Genomic DNA, 12,745 nt, shown 5'->3' on the forward strand with positions numbered 1-12,745 from the left:
CCATACAACCCAGCAATCCCACTACTGGGCATATACCCTGTGAAAACCGTAATTCAAAAAGAGTCATGTACCAAAATGTTAATTGCAGCTCTATTTACAATAGCCAGGATATGGAAGCAACCTAAGTGCCCATCAACAGATAAATGAATTAAGAAGATGTGGCACATATACAATGGAATATTACTCAGCCATAAAAGGAAATGAAATTGAGTTATTTGTAATGAGGTGGATGGACCTAGAGTCTGTCATACAGAGTGAAGTCAGAGAAAAACAAATACCATATGCTAACACATATGTATGGAATCTAAAAAAAAAAAAAAAATGTTCATGAAGAACCTAGGAGCAAGACAGGAATAAAGATACAGACCTACTAGAGAATGGACTTGAGGATACAGGGAGGGGGAAGTGTACGCTGGGACAAAGTGAGAGTGTGGCATGGACATATATACACTACCAAATGTAAAATAGCTTGTGGGAAGCAGCCGCATAGCACAGGGAGATCAGCTCAGTGATTTGTGACCACCTAGAGGGGTGGGATAGGGAGGGTGGTAGGGAGGGAGACACAAGAGGGAAGAGATATGGGGACATATGTATATGTATAACTGATTCACTTTGTTAAAAAGTCAAAACTAACACACCATTGTAAAGCAATTATACTCCAATAAAGATATGTTTTTTAAAAAAGAATGCCTTAAATAAATGAGAAGTTGAGTTTAGATGATAGGGCTAACAAAAGGGATTGAGTTTATAGGATTTAAAAGGGCTCTAATCTTGGAGGACATTAGATAAAATGAGGAAATCTTACAATGAAAGATTATTAGATTGAGATCTTGAATACATCATTAGAAATCAGAGATATAAATTTAATTGATCGTCTGAAAAAAAAAAAAAAAGAAGGAACATTTGCCTTTGCAGTCTTCTGTGTTTAAAAATTAGATAAAGGTCCCAGAGGAAAGTATGTTTTGCTTTTGCAGCTTCAATCATTAGATGACTATTAGAGAAAAGACACCATGTTTTCTACAGGGAAAGGGGCTTGAGCAAATGAGGGAATTTCTCCTGTAGATATTACTAGTGTAGAACACTTCAGCTCATTACCCTTTACACATAATGAAGTCACTCAGTGGACTTAAGTACCCTTCTCTGAACACATCCCAGGACAACCAGCATGGAGCCAAGAAGAAAATTTTTTTTTTCATATTAATAACAATTTTGGAGATATTTCATGGAACCCTTCCAAATATTTGGGGACAAAAACCTCTTAATAGATTTTTTATAAGCAGTTTTATTTTAGCATTCAGATGCTTCCTGGGCAATTCTGTAATCACGAGCTCTCTTTGAGCTCTTCACTCTCCCCAGTGAATTTCCATAGCCTCAGTAAAGATGATACCAATGTTTTTTAAACTTTAGCTATAAAAGTTTCCTGTTTCCTCTGAGTATTTTTAGTCTGAGATTCAGAATGTTTATCTGTTTCAACTTTTCTTGGTCATATCTTCTTGGTGCCATTAACTCATAGAATTTCCTGATCACCCTTCTGCCAGATAGTATTTACTGAGATTTAGAAATTGGATATTCACTAGGGTTGTAGGTAAATTAGAAGTCTCTTTAATAACCTGCATTAAAGAGAGTTATTGCCCTCTCTGTTCATGGAGAAGTCACCCACCAAGATGCGAACTTATTTGCTTATTCACTTACCTTACTTCAGTGATAGTATTAATTATGACTTCAACCCTAAATTTATTGAAGATGAGCTTTGAAATAAGGGATGCTAGGCTGCAGAATCCAGCAAGTTTACCTCCCCTCCTTCTTCTCCTTTCTTTCCTACTTTCTTCTTTGCATGTCTTCGTCAACACTGATACTCATAATACAATACTCATAATACAAAGGTGTGTGCATTATTCAACAAATATTTTTGAACATCTATTATGTACCTCAATATGTGTTAGAAATTTGGGATACATTTTTAGCTAATCAGGCATTTCCTTTCCCTAAACGAACTTAAAAGAGAGAAAAATCGTCCTTCTACCTTCCTAGGCTCTATGGCTGAGCCTAAGAATTAAACTGACAGAAGACATTAACAAAAGAAAAGCACACACATTTTATTTAATATTTTTTACATGTACACGAGAGTCTTCCAAAGGAAAACAAAGACCCCCAAGAAGCTGTACGGCTCCAAATCTTATATACTTTTAAAAATAAAGAATGATAAATTGTAGGGCTGTGACAAGATAATTTGGCTTGGGCCAGGGCTAGTGAACTGTGGGACAGTGACTAGGAAATACATGCAGGGAACTAATGGAAGATACGGTTATTTTAGGAGGTTTGTTTGTACAGATCTATTTCAGCATTGACTCCCCATCAGGTGATAAAATGTTTTTCTCAGTACAAGGAGGTCACTTTTCTCCTGGGAAATTTTATGACCTGCTTTTAGGTAGAAAAGGGAAGCTCAGAGAGACCTTCCCACATCTTCTGTTTCTCAAGAGCCTTCAGTTCAAAATAATCAATATGCCAAAATAGCATATTTGGGGGTGACAAGTTCTGAATCCCTTCAGTAACATAAAGTGGTGCCTGCTGTCAAAGAGTTCACTCTGGAGGAGACATGCCTCGAATGTGTTATACGTATTAGTTGCTACACAAAAATGAGTTTGAGAACTTCCCTGTAATACTTTTGGAATTCAGGAAACTATCAACAAGAGAAAGAGAAATCCAGGCAAGGAAACAGCTTGTTCAGAGACCTGGAGACTTAATGGTGAGATTCTGGAACAGCACGATTAGGAGGCAATGACATGTATGTCTGCAAAGGGGAAACATGGACAAAGAGGCTGGCACATTAGCAAAGGGCTAGATCAGCTCATCACCTTGCATTTCTTACTCAGAAGCCTGAGATGGTAATTATGTCAGAGAAAGCACACTGACCACCAAAGATTTGGGATCCCCTCCTGCAAGGCAGAATTACTGCTAAAAAAAAATGGCTTCCCAAACAGGAACTACATGTTCCAGTCTCTGGTGAATCTAGATGGTGACTAGTGTACACTAATTGAATGTGTCACTCCCAGGTCGAGGGGATAGAAAATGATTATTAGTCTTCTTCACTGCCTCTCATCTCTTGGTTGAATAATGATATGCAGGGCACCCTCGGAAGCTACATGTAGAAGATGGTACAGTCGCCAGGTTCTTGAATAACTGGACGAATCATAGCCCCACCTTCTAATCAAGAACACCAATACTGGACTGATACAGAAGTGAAAAATCAGCTTTTACTCTGATATGCCACTGACATTTTCGATTTTGTCACTGCAGCTAGTTTTACCCTAATTAATGCAAGGGGCCATTAGAGTATTTTTTTTTTTCACATAGGTATGACATGATCAGATGTATATTTTTGAAAAGGAAGATATATTGTGTGGGCAGGAAGGTCATGTACTCGGAAGTTGCAATAGGCTACTGGAAGTTTAGGACCTGTATCAGGACTTTTATAGCAAAAAGAGAGTATAGGTTTGGGCATCATTTGGGTAGTCCATCCTATAAGAATTGCTCCTAGCTTTAGTAAGGGACAAGTCTAGATGGCTCCCAAGTTTGAAAAGAAGTGTGGAGTTTTAAAAAATGCAAAAATATCCAGTTAGTAATGAAATTTATGGTACAGTAAACATGCATATTAGACTTGAAGCACACAAAATATGATGGTTAGGAGTGACCATAAATAATATTTACTACTTCAAATATTAAAGTATTTGAAATAAAGGATTCTATTTTTAATGGGAAATCTACACCTCATCAGAAAAAGGAATATCTTTGGTTTAGCTCTTCTTCATAGAAAATGGTTCTTTTTTCATATGGATGCTAGCTACCTCATAAAGGCAAGGCTGCTCTGATATTATTTCAGGGAGGAGTGCCCAGAGACTTACAAATGCAAGCAGAGTGGAACTTGAGGAGAGAAATTCCCTCTGTCAGGGTGTAGAATGCCAGATAATGAATCCTTACAGAGGAGACGTTACAAATTGGAGTCTGGAAGGACAGAAGAAGTCAAGGAAATAAGAGCCATTATAGAATGAATGATAGTGGTAATTAAGGTTATGGGTAAAGAAAGGTTTAGTTACTGCAATGCAAATAAATCAGAAACCTGTTTGAAGCAAGGAAACAGTGCGCCTCTTGGAATTTGTCAAGTTCTTGCCTTTTTGGTTTCCTTATAACCTAATGCTCTAGTCAGAAAGTATCTTTCTCTTGTAAGATACATAGAAAAAAAAGGTAATTGCTAAAATATGAAAAGAGGCTTATACATACACCTAGAGCTGCCTTGAACTGGTTTAGAATTAAAACAACAAAAAAGACATCAGTCAGTCATATTTCTCAATCAGTATTTAGCATATCATTACCAACCTTGGCAGGGATAAATGACATATTTTTTGGTGATGCTAACGAACATGACATTTAAAAATCAGATTGACAAAACTGGAAGCTTCTATTTGTAAAATAATCCCCAAAAGTGACACTGGATCTGTGAGGGGGATGTTTGAATCACTAAACTAGAATATTGTTTCTTTAAAGGATTCATATATAAATTGATTAATCTATTTTTTCAAACCACACTTTAATAAAGTTTTTCATTTATTTTTTGATTTCATGTTGGTTATTAGTTGTTTGTTATTGCCTTTTGCGGGGAGGGTAATTTTTGTCTTCTGTTATTCCACTGTTGATGGTGAAGCTGGTGATAAAAAATATAATGTAGCATTCAGAGAATTGTTTCAAAATTTGAGTTTTCAAATTCCTTTATATGACTACAGACAAATTTACATTTATTCTAAAAATAATATTTGTGCTTGGTTATGAAACTATTATGTGATCTGTCTATAAAATTTAAATATTAGGAAATTATTAAAATATTAAAATATTTTAAAATCTAGTTATTTGTCTTTTTTTTCTTCTTTTTTTTCCTTCTATGCAGAGATAACTTTGGTGTCCTTTTTCCTGTCATGTTTTATTATATGGTCCTATGTCAAAAACATTTTTTGACATGATTTTAATAACTGCACAGTGATCCATCACGTAGATATATCATATATTTTTTAATAATTCTTTTTCTGAACATATAAAATGTTTCCAAAATTTTGCTATACTAAAACACACACACATAATGAAAACCTTCACTCAGATAAGTCTTCTTATAATATATATTTTTTATTTCTAGGAGATATGTGTATATATATGTTCTTTTCTTACCAAAGATTCCTAGAAATGAAATGTCTACACCAAAGTGCACAAAGCTTTCAGAAGGCTCTTGATACATGTACCTAAATTGCCCTCCTGGTCACCTGTAGCAATTCATACTCCTCTCAGTGGTCATTGTTATCTTGGCCTGGCCAGCTTTCATTATCATTACTGTTTCTAACCTGTGTCAATTTGAGAGGTGAAAAATGGGATCTTATTGTGTGTATCAAGTTATTTTCATTTCTCTATATACAAAAGGGAATGAATTTTTGTTCATTTGCAAATTTGCCATGTATATTCTTCCTTTTGGGGACTGACTTTCTAAACCTTTGCATCTCGTTTTTAATACACTCATTTATAGTAGTATATTTTTAGAGATAAATATTCCAACATCTTTTCTTGTCAGTCTCCTTTTTTACTTTTGTCTATATATCTTTTCATTATTCTGTAGACAAATACAAATTCTTGAACTTACTACATCCTTAAAAATCTTTACCTATGATGTAATCATTTAAAAGTTTACCTCCATTTTCTTCTAGTTTTTAAAAAATTTTTATAGTTAATTCTGTAATTTCTGAATGTATTTTGATGTATTTTATTTGATCGACATTCAAGTTGTGTGTGTGTGTATGTTGTACTTTCCAAAGTTGTTGAGCAGAGAGAGTTTATAATAGAATTTTTAGTGTATAAACTGATTATACATGCTTTACTAAAATAAATAATAAATTAACACTTTCTTTTACTGACTTCTCAATAAGATATTTACGATATCTTATGGTTTGGGCCCTGTTTTCTTTGTTGAAGTATGGTTGATTTAATATTATATTAGTTTCAGGTATACAACATAGTGATTCAATGTTTTTATAGACTATACTGAATTTAAAGTTATTCCAAAATGTTGGCTCTATTCCCTGTGCTGTCCAATATATCCATGTAGCTTATTTATTTTATACACAGCAGTTTGTACCTCTTACTCCTCCACCCCTTTCTTACCCCTCCCCACTTTCTTCTCCCCACTGATAACCACTAGTTTGTTCTCAGTATCTGTGAGTCTATTTCTGTTTTGTTATATACACTTATTTGTTTTATTTTTTAGATTCCACATATAAGTGATAACATGGAGTGTTTGTCTTTCTCTGTCCGACTTATTTCACTAAGCATAGTACCACCCTGCATGCACCCAATCTCATCTGATCTGGGAAGCTGAGCAGAATTAGGCCTGCTTAGTACTTGGATGGGAGGACCCTCTTTTATCTGTAGAAGTTAAAACATACAGAAGTATATAAATATAGCTACACAAATATATAAACATCTATCTGCTGGTCAGAATTTACAGGGAAAGGAAAATTCTAATCTTTATTGGACTATCTCTATCCCTTCACTGGGTCATGCTGCTGTATCATGTCAAATATCATATATCCTACTATATATTTCAGTCTCACATATTCTTTGGTCTATTTCAGAATTACTTATGTTAGCTCACAGATCTGTGTATCCCATGTTATACCAATAAATCACTCATTTAATAGTTGGACTTTTATAATAGATATATTTTATGTATATCTGATGATGGAAGTGTCTTATTTCTCTTTTTCAAAATAGCTTTTCAGAATGTTTCCAGATAACTTAAAGTTATTTGTCAAATTCCAAATAATTTTCCATTGAGATTTTTAATGAGATTTCAACCAGTGTAAGTATTTTAAACATAAATAATATCTTTTCAATACTAAATCTTTCCATCCAGGGAAATGCTATGTTTCTTTATTTATTTAAGATTTCATCATTCTTAGAAAGTGTTATACCTTTGCTTATATGAATTTTAGCCATTTCTCATTAGAACTGATTATTTTATACATATTTTATCTATTTCCATTGTTTTATTAAAGAAAACTTCAGTACATTATATGTTCTAACTGGCTTTACAAATATATAGGCAGTCTATTGCTTTTTTACTTAGTTGCTTTATTGGATTTTGTTATTAAATTATTCCAGTTAATCTATTCCAGTTAATCCTCTAGATACTTTTTAAAAAAATGGATATGATGACATCATTACAATCCTCTTGTTTCATTCCTTCCAATAGGTTTAATTCTTGTTATTTCTTCTTTTTCTTCTCTCTCTCTTTCTTCTGGCTTTGACCAGAACTGCCAGAAAAGTGTTAAATAGTAATGATACTATTACTATTATTTAAAAACTGGATGGAATTCCACCGCAGTTGTGTGTTCCAAAGTATTATTCTTTGACTCTTAGTCTCTCTAGATGCTCTGGGAGGAAAGAATTCCACGTTAAAAAAAATAAAAAAGTCTGTGAAACCTCTTGTAAACATGTGTTAAGAAAATAACCCAAAATTGGAGTCGGGAAGCCATGAAGTGGGCGGTCTCATGCACACGCAAATACGTTCAGGGCAGCTTGTTTAGACCAGTAGGAAGAAGGACGATTTCCTCTCTGCCGACAACTAACCACATCTGCAGCCAATGGAAGCCACCACCACTTCAAACTCTCGCTTTCCTCCAGTGAACTTTTGTTCAAAACATTTCCTCCCAACTTCCTCCTTTCCTCTGTAAAAGAACGATGTTATCATTTTTTCTCATGATTTGCCTGTGGTTCACCACACTTGCTTGTCCCAACCTGAAATTCCTCTGCTTTTCCCAAACTCATTTCTTTTCTTAAATAAAATTGCTCTTTGCTCTGGTTAAGGTTGACATTATCATTAAAGACATAATGCATTATTTGCATGTTAAAGGCCTGAGAAATCCTGCAGTTAAAAAAAAATTTTTTTTGTTGTTTTACTCCATTTTCTCAGAGATCAGAGAATTTTCCATAATGTTTTAATTTAAAACCATTAGAATTTATGTTTCATTGAACGGAATCAGTCATTGATTCATGCAAAACTCTTGGGTGGAAGAATTGTTCTGCCCTGGGTGCAGGCAATAAAGGGATGCATCGTCTGAAAATAATTTTAAAAGCAATACGAAATTCAACTAAAGATCTGTGTCATTATCTGTCTACACTGGCAGTTCTCACCCCAAAAGCCTTTGGTTAATCTGAGTTCTAAATTTAGATAATTGTTTCAGTATCTGTTGTCTTTGTAATATATATTTATGCTTCAAATTTACGCTTTTTTATTAATTATCTTTTAGTAATTCTGGCCTGATTCTGGCCTCCAAAACCATGAAAGAATAAATTTCTATTGTTGAAAGCCACACAATTTGCAGTAACTTGTTATAGCCGTCAGAGAAAACTAATGCAGCACTTCAGTCAGATTTCCAAGGAAACAGCTCTGAATTAGGCTGACTTTTTCCTTTAAATAAATACACCCACATTTGTGCCAGGTCTGTGCATACCAACCCTTTTTCTGATATTCATGGATTTTTTGTTTTTCCCTTAGCAGTTTTCTTGTGTATATAGTTGGTGCCACACAAATGAACCTTACTGTGTATTACTTTTTCATTGATTGTCTTATGTGTATTTATTCTCCTTTAGTCATTAGCCTACTGAGTCCCTTTGAGCAGAGCCTCCTTTGATAAAAGTGGAAAGAAAAGAAGTCTTGAAGTCAATTAGTCCTGGTTCTGAATTCCAGACCTTAGGCAAGGTACTTAATATATTGAAGCCTCAAGTTCCTTCTCTATAACAGAGGAATGATAAAACCTATGGTGCAAGAGATAATTTCATGGATTAAATGAGATAACAAATGCAGAGTACCTGGCTCAGACCAGGAATCAGATAAAGTTAAGTTCCTTGTGTCTTTCTTACCCTGAATAACTGATACAGTCTTTGGCATCATAGCAACCACTGAGTAAATAAGTGGACTTGCTTGCTGAATTGGACACACAATTCAAACTGCAAATTGACAGTTTTTTTAAACAATTGATATTTACAAAAAAGTACATACATTATACACTTTAGAGTAAATGGTGATCTTGAAGCATGTTTAACTATGAGAGCTGAATACTCTTTTTTTCAGCCATATTATAAATCATTTCTGCATGATGAAGTTGTCAAAATCAGCTGCTAGGGCTTCCCTGGTGGCGCAGTGGTTGAGAGTCCGCCTGCCGATGCAGGGGACGCGGGTTCGTGCCCCGGTCCGGGAAGATCCCACATGCCGCGGAGCGGCTGGGCCCATAAGCCATGGCCGCTGAGCCTGCGCGTCCGGAGCCTGTGCTCCGCAAAGGGAGAGGCCACAACAGTGAGAGGCCCACGTACCACACACACACACACACACACACACACACACACACAAATCAGCTGCTAATATCATTTTTTTTTTTTTTTTTTTTTTTTTTAGTGTGGTACGCGGGCCTCTCACTGTTGTGGCCTCTCCCGTTGCGGAGCACAGGCTCCGGACGCGCAGGCGCAGCGGCCATGGCTCACGGGCCCAACCGCTCCGCGGCATGTGGGATCTTCCCGGACCGGGGCACGAACCCGCGTCCCCTGCATCGGCAGGCGGATTCTCAACCACTGCGCCACCAGGGAAGCCCCTAATATCATTTTTGAGTCTAGTACTTTCTTTGTAATCTGAACACACACACACACACACACAATAAACATCAGTGGTACCTAGATGTGTGACATCTATTTTTGGTGTAGTTAAGATGTTGCCATCTGTTTTCTATATGTTAACTGGCCTAATTGTTTAAGAATAAATAGGCACTAGAAATACAAGTGACATTCCCAGGAAAAGAAGACTGTTTCTGAGACTTAGATTGAGCGACTTTGGTAGGAAAAAGACCAAGGGGGAAAGAAAAAATCAGCTCAAAAGAAACATGGACTCAAAAATAAATTGACATGATTAGGGGAGATAGAGTAATATCTAATAGATATTTTGGTGACCTAATGAATCCATAACGTGCCAGATAAGTAGAAAAGCCAAAGGATCTCAAAAGATAGCACTAGTACATTTTTTTTCTCCTTATATGCTGAATAGCAAGTGTCTAAGGGTGTGTCTGTGCTATTAGATCAAACTGACTCTTGGGGTTTATTAATTTAATTTGCTGCTAGACCCACTGTGAGTGTATATCCTAGTCCTAAAACTGAGGCTCCTGTGTTGTCTTTGTTTGCCTGTGTGAAATGAAAAAATATTTATCATTTTTCTCTCTCTCTTTGTAATGTGTGTGTGTGTGTGTGTGTATGTGTGTGTGTGTAGTGTGTAAATCTGGCCCTAGTTCCTGAAACAAAGCTCCTAAAGCCCTTGGAATTTCCTAAGTGTTAAAAGCATAGGAAGTATCTTTTGTTCTAATATTTGTTCTTTCACCTTGATTTCTGACAGAGTTCCTAAATCCCTTGGAATTTCCTGGGCGATAGCAGTGTCTTTTGTTCTAATGAGGTGACTCTTGGTGGGTTCCTGGATGGGATGCGGTCACCAGAAAAACCAAGCCATGATTAGAAGCTTTGATTTTCAGCCCCAGGTCCCTTTCTCCAGAGAGGGGAAAGGGTCTAATATTGTCATGAGTCATTAATTGACTTTATTATCAATCATGCCTACACATTGAAGCCTCCACAAAAATCCCCAAAGTATAAGATTTCTGGGTTGGTGTACACATCTACATGCACCAGGATTGTGATGTATCCCACATCCCCGGTAGAGAAACTCCTGCACTGGGGACCTTTCTGAACCTCATCCTATATCTGACTATTCATCTGTATCTTTTATTACATCTTTTTATGTAATAAACTGGGAAACGTGTTTTCCTGAGTTCTGTAAGCTATTCTAATAAATGATCAAACCCAAGGGGGAAATCAAGGGAACCCCAATTTAGAGCTGGTCAATCAATAGTATGAGTAGCAACCTGGGACTTGTGATCAGCATCTGAAGTGGTGCAGGGGTGGTCTCGTGGGACTGAGCCCTTAATCTGTGGGGTCTGATGCTGTCTCTGGGTAGATAGTGTCAGAATTGAGTTAAATAGTAGGATACTCAGCTGGTACAGAGAACTGCTTGATGTGTGAGAAACCCACAAATCTAGTATTAATTTTATCTCCATTTTAAATCTTAGGTTAGCAAAAGTAAATTATTCAGAACTCATATTTAGAAAATGGTATGGTATGCTGAAATATAGGTCTTCTGCCTTTAAATCTTATTCTTTCTCATCTGAGAAAATTCTATATTTAACTTACATACAAACTTTCCTTACTGAATAGAAGAGAAATAAGAGCTAAAAATTATAATGAATAGGGAATGTAGAAGAATATACCTACTCTAGTGAATAAAGTTGTTCAACTCCTGCTTTATTTAGAATCCATTCCCATTTTGCCACAGTGTATATTTACTGAATCAACTCTGAAATACCCAACTCAACTTAAAAAAAAAAAAAAAAAAAAAAAACCATGGTGAACTAGCAATGTATTAGAAAATAAGCAGAGTGTATTTTACAAATTGAGAGGGAAAGAACCTTTGCCAAAAACAATGAGGCTTAGACCACCCTTATCCACAGTTTCACTTTCCCTTGTTCAGTTACTCAAGATCAACCTAGGTCCAGAAATATTAAATGGAAAAAATTAAAGGGAAAATTCCAGAAATAAACAATACATTTTAAATCGCATGCTGTTCTGAGTAGTGTGATGAAATCTCATGCCATCCTGCTCTGTCCACCTGGGATCCCCAACCATCAACATCATCCACTCCTGACATCCAACCATCGACTTTGTCAGGACTCAATGATCCAGGATCACCCAAAGCAGATGGTCCTCCTTCTGACATATTGTCAGTCGGTCAATAATAGCCTAACAATGTCACAATACCTGCATCAATCATTTCACTTCATCTCACCAAGTAGGCACATCATCACAAAGGGTGGATATAATAAAATAGGATATTTTGAGAGGAAAAGAGACCACATTCCCATAACTTTTATTACAGCATATTATTATAATTGTTCCATCTTATGCTTATCTATTGTTAATCTCTGACTGTGCCTAATTTATAAATCAAATTTTATCATAAGTGTATTTGTAGGATAAAAACAGTAGAGTACCATTTTCTGTATTTTCTTTCATCACTACTTTGCTGAATTATCGATTTGAGTTATTCAGTATCTTAAAACAAAAATATAACTTAAATTTTGAGTACCTAATATCAAAAAGGTACAAATTGACTATACGTATATTCATTCATTTCCTCAAAAAAGAACAAATGCATTGCTGTAATGTGTCAGTCATTTGACTGGTTGTTTAGGAGACTGAGGTAAAAGAAACATAGCACTGTTTGCTTTCAGGGAGCTCACAGACTACAAATGGAGCATGACAGGCATGCATATACTTATAATATAGTGTGGAATTATAATAATTGTGTTGAAGGCAAATTTCTCTGGTAGCACCAAGTTAGAAATAATTATCTCCAACTGTAATTGCTGAAGGAGACTTCACATAACAGATCCAATTTATCTTAAATTTTAATTTGAAGTTTGTCAGATGAAGAAAAAGGGTGTAGTATGAATCAGCATGTCTGTTTTGTGGAAAGAAATAGATATGTGGAAAAAACAGGGTGTGACTGAGAATGGGACATTCAGTGAGCTGTGAATTCTCTAATATTGGCTGGGTTAAGCCAAAC

Source organism: Kogia breviceps, chromosome 5 (genome assembly GCF_026419965.1).
Source record: "Kogia breviceps isolate mKogBre1 chromosome 5, mKogBre1 haplotype 1, whole genome shotgun sequence".
In the NCBI taxonomy this organism is placed as follows: domain Eukaryota; kingdom Metazoa; phylum Chordata; class Mammalia; order Artiodactyla; family Physeteridae; genus Kogia; species Kogia breviceps.